Here is a 13,419-nt window from a genome sequence, read left to right on the forward strand (position 1 = left end):
TAGGGACGCAATTGTGCTATGCAAAACACCCATCTCCAAAAGCAATCAAATCGATATCGCTTTGCTGAAAACCAAAATGAATGAAACATTGCCAATTAAAAAATACTGAATCAAGCTCATATTAAATATCTGGCTGAGCTCCATCAAGCCATACATTCTGCATACTGTTATGAAAACTCCAACTCCTCCATAGATGAGTCTCGCAAAACCTTGCAATTCCGGATGGCTAACACAAAACCTCAAATCAATAAAACATCCCCAATTAAAATAAAACAGAGACAAGCTCAAATTAAACATCTGGTTGAGCTCCATTAAGTCACAAATTCCAAAGACATTCCCGCTCTGAAAACCTAAACTGCTTCAGTGAGGAGATCCCCCCCAAAACTCTGCAGTCCCAGAAGAGCAACACCAAACTGTTGTCTAAACAGAAACAGAAACAGAAAATATTGCAGAAGACAAGAAATAAGATCTGTAAAAGAGCCACTTTACCCAAGCAGCAAAACCATTTAAATGTTTTTACAATATTCAACAAAAGCAAAGACATTTGAAACAGCTCATTAAAATCACCAAAACAGTTGCCACATTTTTTAACTAAGCTTCCAACCTAGCCTGTAAACATAAGCTCTGGGGAAGAAAAACTCATTACAAGCAACAATCATATATTCCTTATAATACAAGCAGAAAACCAAAAGTATTGGGAAACCAATGGCATGCAAGTCAGATTATCACCAGGCTGAGGATTATACTGAGGACAGGGATTCGAGCGGCCCCAGCAGAAGAGGACTGGGAGAGGCCATGCAGCAGACCAAGATGGTGGTTTGATATGCTGCGCCCTGATAGCTGGACCCGCAGAGAAGATCTGGGAAAAAGAGGGGTGTGGTGACCACCCCACTCCCACACCTCCGCTTGGATCACTGGGTGGCGGAGGTCCCACACACCAGCTTGAATTGGGCCTAGGCCCGTTATAAAATTGCACTGTGCTGCCCACCGCGGGCCTTTCGACTGACAGTAGTGGGGAAGCCCAGTGACTGGGTGTGACCTGCCTGGAAGCCCTTGGGGGGGGGGGCACCCTTCCTCCACCACATGGGTAGGACCGCTACATAAGGAGCATCCCTGGCACCTCATTGTGGGCCCAAACTGGGTAGCGCCCCCCCTCCACCCTCACCTATTGATATAATGGACACTGCCCCCATCCCCACATCGACTTTGGCCTGGGCTTGGCTTGATCTGGGCAGCAGCAGGTCTATCCCAGGAGATAGCAATGTTGTTGTGGAGGAACTGCACCTGGCATGCCAGCCTGGGGCCTCCTCACGAGTCTACGTCCTCCCTCCCGTGTCGGCCTGTGGGGGCACAGAGGTGCTCTGCCTGTTTTCATATGAGCAGCAACAGATGTCAGGGCACTCGTGTTTATCAGTCCATTCATCCATGTGTTTTATGGCTTCGGTGTCTTGTTCCAAACCATCACGCAAAAGCCGGACCAGGATAATTGGCAATAGTTCAATTTATTCTTGAAACGAAGACCAACAAAACCTGCAAAAAACAGCCAACACGTGTTTCGTCCTGTGAGATAAATAGTCTCAAAGACTTAATCAGGGCTTAAACAGCACTTAAAAAGGGCCACAATTCCATAAATGCTTAAATGGCTATCCTGAAGTCCCAAAAGAAGTGTACATCCCATAAAACAAAGTCCAAGTCTAACTTTTGTTAGTCCTCTTTTACTTTTGTGCGTTTCAATAGCGTTTGGCTTACTATAAAGGAGATACTTTCTGAGTGTCGGCGCACCTTTTCAGCAAACGGGAGCGCCGCAGAATATAATGAACGCGGATCTCTTTTCCGTGTTACTTACGGAGGTGTGCACACACACCGTTATGTGTTTATACACCGGGACTTGGACTTTGTTTTATGGTGTAGTGTAGAAGAGGTGTTTCCTGCAGCTTAGGCTGATAGAAGGTAGCTATAGAAGAGAAGCTTAGGCTGAACTAGGAGACATTCAAACCTCCTACTATACCACTGGTGTCATATGCACAATATCATAAGAAAACACAATACACAGATATACTAAAAAGAAAGCTACTTTATTTTTATGACAATATGCCAAAAGTATCTCAGTGAGTACCCTCAGTATGAGGATGCCAAATATACACAAGATATATGTACACAATACCAAAAATATGCAGTAATAACAAAAGGAAGTAATGCAAGCAATGTAAAGTTACAGTAGATTGCAATAGGAGCACATAGGTATAGGGGCAACACAAACCATATACTCCAAAAGTGGAATGCGAACCACGAATGGACCCCAAACCTATGTGAGCTTGTAGAGGGTCGCTGGGACTGTAAGAAAACAGTGAGGGTTAGAAAAATAGCCCACCCCAAGACCCTGAAAAGTAGGTGTAAAGTGCACCTATATTCCCCAGAGAGCACAGAAGTCGTGATAGGGGAATTCTGCAAGGCAGACCAACACCAGCAATGCAACCAAAGTGGATTTCCGGACCTGAGTACCTGTGAAACAAGGGGACCAAGTCCAAGAGTCGCGACAATGTCGAGAGAGGGCAGATGCCCAGGAAATGCCAGCTGAGGGTGCAAGGAAGCTGCCACCGGATGGTAGAAGCTGTGGATTCTGCAAGAACGAAGAGGACTAGGAACTTCCCCTTTGGAGGATGGATGTCCCATGTCGTGAAGAAGCTTGTACAGGTGTTCCCACGCAGAAAGACCGCAAACAAGCCTTGCTAGCTGCAAGGGTCGCGGTCAGGGTTTTTGGATGCTGCTGTGGCCCAGGAGGGACCAGGATGTCGCCACTTGGATGAGGAGACAGAGGGGGCGCCCAGCAAGTCAGGGAGCCCTCACAGAAGCAGGCAGCACCCGCAGAAGTACCGGAACAGGCACTTGGAAGAGGACTGAACCGGAGTCCACCCGAAGTCAGAAAAGGGAGCCCCACGACGCCGGAGGACAACTCAGAAGGTTGTGCACTGCAGGTTAGAGTGTCGGGGACCCAGGCTTGGCTGTGCACAAAGGAAATCCTGGAAGAGTGCACAGGAGCTGGAGCAGCTGCAAATCACGCGGTACCCAGCAATGCAGTCTAGCGTGGGGAGGCAAGGACTTACCTCCACCAAACTTGGACTGAAGAGTCACTGGACTGTGGGAGTCACTTGGACAGAGTTGCTGAGTTCCAGGGACCACGCTCGTCGTGCTGAGAGGGGATCCAGAGGACCGGTGATGCAGTCTTTTGTTGCCTGCGGTTGCAGGGGGAGGATTCCGTTGTCCCACGGGAGATTTCTTCAGAGCTCCTGGTGCAGAGAGGAGGCAGGCTACCCCCAGAGCATGCACCACCAGGAAACATTCGAGAAGGCGGCAGGATCAGCGATACAAGGTTGCAGTAGTCGTCTTTGCTACTTTGTTGAGGTTTTGCAGGTGTCCTGAGCAGTCAGCGGTCGATCCTTTGGCAGAAGGTGAAGAGAGAGATGCAGAGGAACTCTGATGAGCTCTTGTATTCGGTATCTAAAGAATTCCCCAAAGCAGAGACCCTAAATAGCCAGAAAAGGAGGTTTGGCTACCTAGGAAGGAGGATAGGCTAGCAACACAGGTAAGAGCCTATCAGAAAGAGTCTCTGACGTCACCTGCTGGCACTGGCCACTCAGAGCAGTCCAGTGTGCCAGCAACACCTCTGTTTCCAAGATGGCAGAGGTCTGGAGCACACTGGAGGAGCTCTGGGCACCTCCCCTGGGAGGTGCAGGTCAGGGGAGTGGTCACTCCCCTTTCCTTTGTCCTGTTTGGCACCAGAGCAGGGCTGGGGGATCCCTGAACCGGTGTAGACTGGCTTATGTAGAGATGGGCACCATCTGTGCCCATCAAAGCATTTGCAGAGGCTGGGGGAGGCTACTCCTCCCCAGCCCTGACACCTTTTTCCAAAGGGAGAGGGTGTAACACCCTCTCTCTGAGGAAGTCCTTTGTTCTGCCTTCCTGGGCCAGGCCTGGCTGGACCCCAGGAGGGCAGAAACTTGTCTGAGGGGTTGGCAGCAGCTGCAGTGAAACCCCGGGAAAGGTAGTTTGGCTGTACCCGGGTCTGTGCTAGAGACTCGGGGGATCATGGAATTGTCTCCCCAATGCCAGAATGGCATTGGGGGTGACAATTCCATGATCCTAGACATGTTACATGGCCATGTTCGGAGTTACCATTGTGACGCTGTACATAGGTAGTGACCTATGTACACTGCACAATTGTAATGGTGTCCCCGCACTCACAAAGTCTGGGGAATTTGCCCTGAACGATGTGGGGGCACCTTGGCTAGTGCCAGGGTGCCCACACACTAAGTAACTTTGCGCCCAACCTTCACCAGGTGAAGGTTAGACATATAGGTGACTTATAAGTTACTTAAGTGCAGTGGTAAATGGCTGTGAAATAACGTGGACGTTATTTCACTCAGGCTGCAGTGGCAGGCCTGTGTAAGAATTGTCAGAGCTCCCTATGGGTGGCGAAAGAAATGCTGCAGCCCATAGGGATCTCCTGGAACCCCAATACCCTGGGTACCTCAGTACCATATACTAGGGAATTATAAGGGTGTTCCAGTATGCCAATGTGAATTGGTAAAATTAGTCACTAACCTGTTAGTGACAATTTGTAAAGCAGAGAGAGCATAACCACTGAGGTTCTGGTTAGCAGAGCCTCAGTGAGACAGTTAGGCATCACACAGGGAACACATACATATAGGTCACAAACTTATGAGCACTGGGGTCCTGGCTAACAGGGTCCCAGTGACACATAACAAACATACTGAAAACATAGGGTCTTCACTATGAGCACTGGGCCCTGGCTAGCAGGATCCCAGTGATACAGTAAAAACACCCTGACATATACTCACAAACAGGCCAAAAGTGGGGGTAACAAGGCTAGAAAGAGGCTACTTTCTCACACAACATGTGCAAGCTCAACTCAAAAGTGTATATATATTTATATAACAATATACATTCTGTATGATATATACATAAAGTGCAATATACATATTATACATAAATAACTTCCCTCTTGGTATATTCAGATGGGGAACGGGGAGGCGGGTGAGTCAGTAAGGAAGCCACAAGTAGATACTGTACCCATCAGAAAAAGCGTTACTGAAGGTAAGTAACTTGTTCGTCCCAAAGCAATCCAGCACTCAGAGGTGGGTGCCTGTCATACCCAGAAACCCTGTAGCATCAAACGGGCAAAATGGACATCCCTCCTCACTTCTGAGTCTAAGCAGTAATGTTTTGAAAAAGTGTGAAGGGAAGCCCAGGTTGCTTCCTTGCAAATGTCAACAACTGATACACGTCTAGCTAAAGCCGAAGTAGTAGCCTTAGCTCTGGTCGAATGAGTCCTAATGCTCTCAGGAGGATCTTTCTTTGCCAGCGCATAACATATTTTAATGCAGAGAATGACTGACCTTGACAACGTTCTTTAGTGGATGGCTTTGCCTTTCATTTTGCACACAAAGCCGACAAACAGCTGATCGTCCGTCCTAAAATCACTTGTCCTCTCCATGTAGAACCTCAACGCTCTCTTTGGATCCAGCCGATCCAGCTTTTCCTCCTCCTTAAAGGGATGGGGAGGCGGGTAAAAGGTCAGATGATGGACTGCCCTAAATGAAAAGGAGTCACTACCTTTGGCAGGGCAGCAGCCCTGGTTCTCAAAACCACCTTGTTGGCATGGAAAGTTGTAAAGGGGAGTTTTACACTCATATCTTGCAGCTCATTAACCCGACTAGCCAACGTGATCGATATGACAAAAACTGTTTTAAACGCAAGGAACCTCAACTATGTAATGGTTTAAATGGTATACCCATCAGGCTAATTAAAACTAAATTTAAATGCCACTGAGGCAATATAAAAGGAGTGGGAGGAAACATATTACTCATACCTTTAAGAAACCTTACAACTATGGGGGACTTAAAGAGAGTTGGTCAGGTAAACAAATAAATGTGACAAACTTGGCCCATCTACCAGCATAGACAGTTTTGGTGGAGTGTTGCCTGGCTGATAAAATAACATCCACCACTTCAGGAGGAAGAGAATAGGAATTCAGGTTGTCCCGTTCATTCTCTAGGCACGTAGATGCAGGCTCTGGAGGTGGGGGGTGTAGAACCTGCCCCAGCGAAAGGAGGTGTGCCCTGTGAGGGAGATGGAGCAGAGGACAAAGAGAGAATTGAAGAAGTTCTGTGTACCTCACCCTTCTTGGCCAATCCGAGCTATCAATATGATTTGGGCCTGGTCTTAGCGAATCTTCTTCAGAACTTGAGTAATCAAGGGTATGGGGGGAAATGCGTAAAGCAGCCGGTTGTTCCAGCTCAACTGAAATGCGTCACCCAGTGTTCCCTGCATCAGATACTGGAGGTTGCAGAACAACGGGCAGTCTACGTTCTCGCAAGTGGCACACAGGTCTATCTGACACATCCCCCATAACTAGAAGACACGCAGAACCACCTCCAGATGAGGTCGCCACTCGTGGTCCGCTAAAAAAAACGTGCCGGCTGAGACTGTCCGCACGTACATTGAGAACTCCAGCCAAATGGTTTGCTACTATGCAAATCCGATAGTCCTGAGCCCAGAACCAGAGTCCTAGATCCTCTCTGCAGAGAAGATACAGCCTTACTCCCCACTGTTTGTTGATGTACTACATTGCGGTAGTGGTGTCTGTCAAGACATGTACCGACTGACCGCGAATGGAAGGCAGAAAGGCCTTGAGAGTCATCTGTTCTTCCGGAGACCAAAGACCCTTGATCTCCAGATTCCCCAGATGAGCTCCCCACCCTAGAGTAGAAGCATCCTTTATCACTGTGGTCACTGGCGGTAGCAGGTAAAATGGCCTCCCTTGAGTTAGGTTGCTGTCTACAGAACACCAGTGAAGATCCGTTGCAGTGCTTCTGGAGATCATTACAGACTACTTGAGATCTCCGTTGTGTTTAAACCATTGCTTGCGGAGGCTCCACTGGAGGGCCCTCATGTGCCAGCATGCATGAGTGACCAACAGAATGCAGTAAGCAAAAAGAACCAGCAGACAAAAGACCTTTAGGACTGGAACGAGCGCTTCGTTCTGAAACATTGGAATCATAGCCCAAATGTCCTAAATTCTCTGTGGAGGAAGAAAGGCACAATTTGCTGTGTGTCCAGTATTGCCCCTATGAACAGGATGCACTGAGAAGGCTCCAGGTGAGATTTTGGGACATTGACTGAAAACTCAAGATTGAACACCAGATGCGCCTTCAATTGCAAGTGATGCTGGGCCAACACTGGAGACTTGGCTTTTAGCAACCAATCATCTAGGTAAGGGATTAACGGTATTCCCCACCTTCTGAGATGCGCTGCAACCACTGCCATCACCTTCCTGAAGACTCAAGGTGTGGAAGTAAGACCAAAAGGAAGCACCGCAAACTGTTAGTGTTGGGTCCCTACCATGAGGCGGTAATACTTCCTCTGTGTGACTGCAGAATGGGGAGGTGAAACCATCCACTCTTCTTTCTCCAGCATAAAAAGCACCTGTGCTAGGGTCAGCAATTTGAAGTTCTTCTGTTTGAGGAACCAATTCAAAATCCTCAGGTTCAAGATAGGGTGCAAAAGACTATCCTTTTTTGGGGATCAGGAAATATTTTTAATAACATCCCTGACCCCTTTCCTGTCTTGGAATCAACTCCACTGCACCCTTTTAAAGCAGATTTTGTACCTTACACTCTTGTAGAAAATGTATTAACCTCCCCATTTATGGGTAACACATGCTATTAAAAGGAGGGAGAACTTAAGTTGCTTCACTGAAAGGTTTCCAGCAGAGGATGAAGTGGAGAAGGAGGAAGGTTGATCGACGGTACTACGCTGCCAAGGTCTCAATTGACCTCTGTAGGATTTATAGAGAGGGTTTGCAGACTGCTGACTTTGGAAGTGCTGCCTTCCATAAAAAGAGGCACTGCGGCCAAACCCCCTAAACCTACGGAAAGGTCTGTAGGTCGAGGAGGGTGTCTGAAGAGCTAGTGACTTGGCAGTGGTCTTACTCTCCTTAAACATCTCTAAGGCTGAATCTGCCTTGGCTCCAAACAATCAGGAACCGTCAAATTAAAGATTCCATTAAAGTGGACTGTACATCAGGGGAGAACCCCCGACCCTCTAAGCCATGCAATCCTATTTACAATTGACGTCCCCATGGCTCTGGAAACAGAGTCTGCAGTATCAAGGTCCAACTGAATAACGCTGCTGCCTGACTGTCCTGCAGCAGCTCTGCAAAATGACTGCACATCTGGCCGCAGTTTGGGAATGACCTCTTTGGCCAAATCTATCAGTGCCTGGATATACCTTCCCAACAGACATGTAGCATTAACAGATTTCAACACCATTCTTCCTGAAGAAAACAACTTCTTCACTGACTGCTCCATGCATTCCGATTCCCTGTCTGCAGGAACCGTGGGGAAGAAACTAGGTGCAGACTTGGATGAACATGAAGCCTGCACCACCAGGCTTTCAAGCGTTTGGTGCTGACTCAGAAAATGTGGGTCACCTAGTGCAGCTCTATACATCCTGGCAATGGTCTTCGAAACTGCAGGAGCAGTAACAGGTTTCCGCCACAGATCAAAGGCTGCCTCTGATAAAGCCTCATTAAATGGCAGGACGGGTTCTGATTCTGCAGAAGAGTGGAGAATCTTGGTCAGAATGTTCAACTTCAATTCCGCAGTGGGCAGTGGTAAGTCCAGAAGTTCTTCTGCCTTCCTGGTTACCCCATGTTAAGAGGTGATATGAGGTAACCTGCGAAACTGGTATACCCCCAGGGGACAACAATTTCCACTCAGGAGAAGTGTTAAGTCGACTTACTACCTCAATACCTTTAATTTCGTGGGAAGGCAATGGATTCTCTCCTTCCTCAAGGTCCTGCTGCTTTTCCAAACATTACTGCTCCTCCAAGAGCCTCAAGGTTTCCCTCCTAGACCTCAACATGGATTGTAGCTACGGCATTGATAGTGAATGTGCAGTTGAGGAAGCCTGCTTAGGCACCAAGCAGGTGTAGATTGACTTTACGCAGGACCAGATCTATCCGACGTCGGAATCAGTGCAAGTGGCGCCGACAACTCATTAGGAGATGGCATCTTTCTCGGCTCTGTCTCAGACCACTGATAGGGAGTCGTAGGTAGGAAAGGCATGAAAGGAATCTGCCTGTATGGTGCCGGGAAGCCTCCAAGATTAAAGGCCAAAGGATCCATGGGGCCCGCAGGTACACCAGAGGGGGCCATAGCTTTGTTAAAAATGCTATACATAGCTTCCAAAAGTTGGATGGGTCCGTCCCTGTGGCCGGAAAGGTTGGATACTTCTGCTCCTGTTGCGGAGGCTGGACCTGACCTGTTGCCTGCTCTTCTTTCTCCTGAGCCAATGGATTCACAGGAGAAAACTGTGCTGCAGGAATCAAGAACGATGCCGAGATTTCCACCAAAGACAGCACCGATGACATCGCTTGCGACTTCGGTTGAGGAGGAGGTAGAGTGCGACTCACTTCCCATGTCAAGTGGCACCAAGACAGAGACAAAGACCAAGGGCTGGTATCTCGGGATGAGCGACGCCGTGAACTGTGGTGACGCTGCTTCTTGTGCAACTCGAAGACCTGTTGGACGACTCCTCCTCTCGAGGTCTGGATCTTCGACGACACACTTCTCATTAGCTTTTGCCAGAAACAGCTTTGTCTCCCTTTTTTTCAGTGCCTTCGGGTTCATGCTTTGACAGGAGGAGCATCCCCTATGCCATGGTCGGAATTTAGGCACCAGAGGTAGTTTTTATGAGGGTCACTAACTGATATGTCACCTCCACACTCTCTACAAGGCTTAAAATTCGACTTTTTCAGCTGAGACCTTATCGCACAAAGAAATATTTGACAAAAAAGCCCCTTCGAGTCAGTGTAACCACCTGGAGAGGTAAAAAACCTGTTAGCGTCAAAGGCGCAGAAAAAAAGTGAACTGATGTCCGCACACTAGCAAGGACTTCTTATGGCTACGATGACATCAAACGGAGTTGTGTGCGGAGCCATCGCGTTGTGGCGTCCTTGTTGACTTGGAGGACTAGAAAGAAAACATTTCCATTGAATGCTGGCCCATTGGGATTATTCAAAAGGTGAGGAATCCACAGGTAGATGTATCCGTCAGAAAAATGGATTTAGTCAAGAGGCATCTGACTGAGAAGATCACTTTCACCACTTCAGACGGCAAGTCAAAACTCAGCTGTCGCCATTTAATCTCTATACAAAGTGGTGTAGACAGAGCATATTCGGGTGCAGGACTGTAGCGCAGACAAAAGACTCCTGAATGAGTAGATGGATCAGAGAGCAAATGCTCAGGCTCAAGAGATTTAGGTAACACCACATCCTGGGAGATTTTAATTAGGGGCTATCAAAATGAATTGAACACCTTCTATCCAGATTCTCTTTTAGCCCTTGAGGTAACAAAGGGTACACATACAGGAGACCTGTGCCAGCAGCAACCTTCTTGTGCTCAGTAGCCTTTACAAGGTGTGTTCTCGGAAGATCAAGCCATGGCCTGCTCCACAGATCGAAAATGTTGTGAATCACCAGGGGATGGAGACGCCATCCATGTTCCACCAGCCGCTGCATGCTCCACTCATTTGCTATAGAGTTCAGAGATTCTGCTAGATGATTGGTCACTAGAAAAAAAACGTGCTTATCAACCTACTTCCATAGGTGCAGAGCCTTCTAGCATAGAACCCAGGTGCCACCCGCCACTGCTTGTTGAAGTGCTACATGGCAGTCATGTTGTCCCTGAGAATCTGTACCAACCTCCCTTTGATGATCAGTAGGAAGGCTTTGCAGAGCACGAAGGCAGATATGCCCTGCTAAAGAATGTGCATAAGAACCTTCAAAATCCTACATCAATGTCTACGGAGAGGATGGTGTATGGCAGGGTCCTTGAGAGCCATAGATTCCTGCAGGTACTGCACAGACATTCAGACCCTCCTTTTGTGGCTTACTGGGTCACAGCTTCGTGGATGCAGGTGTCTGGACCAGTGAGATGCCAATAGACTATGGCTGTAGTGAGCAATGGCTGTCTTGGATGCCTGTGGACAGAGCAGATACCTCCAGGAGACAGTGGAGAGGCTCATTTGGTGCACTGTGATACAGACTGCAGGGTTCCTGGCCTCAAATTAGGGGTATGGTGGTATCACTGAGGGAGAAGTGAAGATGGCAGCTGATCTCTTTAGAGCCATGCTACTATACAGACACTACTATCGTGCAGATTGCCCCAGCTTGCTGTCAGTAACCATCAAAAGCTTATGCGACTTGCCAGATAGCCAGCAACTCTAAGTAGCTCTGGACTCTGGCGTGTTGACAACTGAGGCTTGGTTGTCAGGTGAAGCACTGTAGGAAAGATAGTGCAAAGAAAAGGCGCTATGCTTGGCAGATGAACTATTACTAATGCAACTTAGGCCGCAAGTTGGCCTTCGCAATTTCCTCTTCGCATGCTCGGAAGGATAAGACAGGGCCGGTAGTGCAGCGAATGGGGAGGCATCTGCAAATGGGGGCGTCATGGAGAGTGAAATCCTAATAATGTATATGCCTCAATGGCTTGTAATGCATTCTCCAGCTCTTCTACTCCCTCCCAGTGGAACACAAGCAGGCAGCCTGACAGAGCGGCAATGAGCCTCACAGCTGGAGGCAGAAGACCTTGCATGTTCCTGCTTAAACTAGAGAAGAGTGGCAGCAATCTTCATATATTCAGAAACTTTATATGAAGTAAGTACAGTTCAGCCTAGGAAGACAAAGAATTTAAAAATGCACTCATTCTTTTTTTAATGAATGTATTTATTAGTTTTTTTAAAGAAAAGCAACAAAACTTTTGTTTCATATGCCACATTCTAACATTGAAGCGGAGAGGGCATAAATGTCTTTCAGTGACCAGCATATTTGAGGAGGACAGCAAGTTCATTTGAGTATCACCAAAAAATGAGAATTTACTTAACATTGCAAACAATTAGGTAGCATGAAGGTTAAACATCAGTCTTCCTGCTGCAGACTGGATTCTGGTCTTGGGCGAGGCCATAATATTTGATCCATGCACTCCATATTTTTTTTAAATTAACGTGGGCATCCTCATTGTCATAGACCACCTTTTCTGGCTGTCCTATATAAGTCCATCCTTCGCTTCCATGCCGTCAGGGATGGTATCTCAGGTGCCCCCCCCCAGTGTTTCGTCAGATCCCTTTGATCTGTTCCCAGTCCAAGGTTGCACAATAGTAGTTTCATACGAGGCAAATCAATATCATTGGGAATGCCTAGCTGCACATTTATGGGGTCCTACGGGATCACTGTCTCAAGTATCTTGCCAAGTTCAGCCAGCAGTATTCGCCAACATGAACATACCACCGGGCAATCCCAAAGGGTATGATAGAAACACCCACCCTGGGTATTGCAGCACAGACACTGGGGGGAGGGTGCTCATCCCATCTTATGTAGGCACACCCTATTATAATAAATTCTACGGAGTACGTTGAATTGGATGAGTCGGAGCCTGGCTTTAATTGCCACTTCCCTAGAAAACATGAGTGCAGTCTCCCAATCTACCTCCTCTAACTCGCCAACATTTCCCTTCAAGTTGTGCTTACGTTTTTGCAATGTGTCAGGCATATTGTTATTTAGAGTTGTATATATGGTCAATACTGTTTTTTTTATATTTTCCCATCAGTAGCCTGCCTTCAAGGGACAAGTATTGCAGTAGGGCATGCAGGAATGTTTCCGCTCCCCAAGCGTGTTGCACTTGAAGATACCTAAAATATTGTGAGTCTAGGAGCTGGAATTCTTGTTCAAGCGATGGGAAGGGCCGGAGGTCTTCTCCCTCCAATAAGTCTCCTACCTTAGATATACCTATGTTATCCCATCCATTGAAGCCAAGGAGCCTTCCTATTTCCTTAAATTTCTTGCACACCCATAACGCAATTTCCCTTGTGATTTTATACACCTATACGCCTACTGGCTCTAGGCCACAGCCCTATAGTCACCTGTGTGGCAGGCAGAAAACGTTCCGCTCCTGCCCCTCCGTAAAGATAGTGCAGATAAGAGTACTTCTCAAATTGTGTCCTTTCTAGTGCATAGGGAGGGTGATTCCCCTCCACACAGCCCCAGTCATTAATGACCAACAGGTGAGTGGCCCAACAGTACGCCCTAATGTCAGGCAGATCAAGACCTCTGTTGTAGCAATTTCGTTGTAGCATCTGCAGACTTATTCTAAGGTGTTTCCCATTCCACAGGAGCTGTCTAAGCTCTCTATCTACCATGGTAAAGAGTTCATCTGTCAGTTTATAAGTAAGTATTTTGCAGTATATAAAAATAATTTGGGGAGAGTAATCATCTTAAAAAGGGCTGCTCTGCCCTTAAGCGTAAGGGGGAGCTTTTTCAATCTGTTTGAAATTCTGTGA

General features: G+C 47.4%; 1 protein-coding gene across 2 annotated transcripts in view; it reads right to left on the reverse strand.

Annotated features, from left to right (window-relative positions):
• The window catches only part of PDK3 (pyruvate dehydrogenase kinase 3), a 1,119,352-nt gene that overhangs the window by 96,680 nt on the left and 1,009,253 nt on the right, over positions 1-13,419 (reverse strand). The gene's annotated exons all lie outside the window — the stretch shown is intronic.

This window comes from Pleurodeles waltl, chromosome 8, assembly GCF_031143425.1.
Source record: "Pleurodeles waltl isolate 20211129_DDA chromosome 8, aPleWal1.hap1.20221129, whole genome shotgun sequence".
In the NCBI taxonomy this organism is placed as follows: domain Eukaryota; kingdom Metazoa; phylum Chordata; class Amphibia; order Caudata; family Salamandridae; genus Pleurodeles; species Pleurodeles waltl.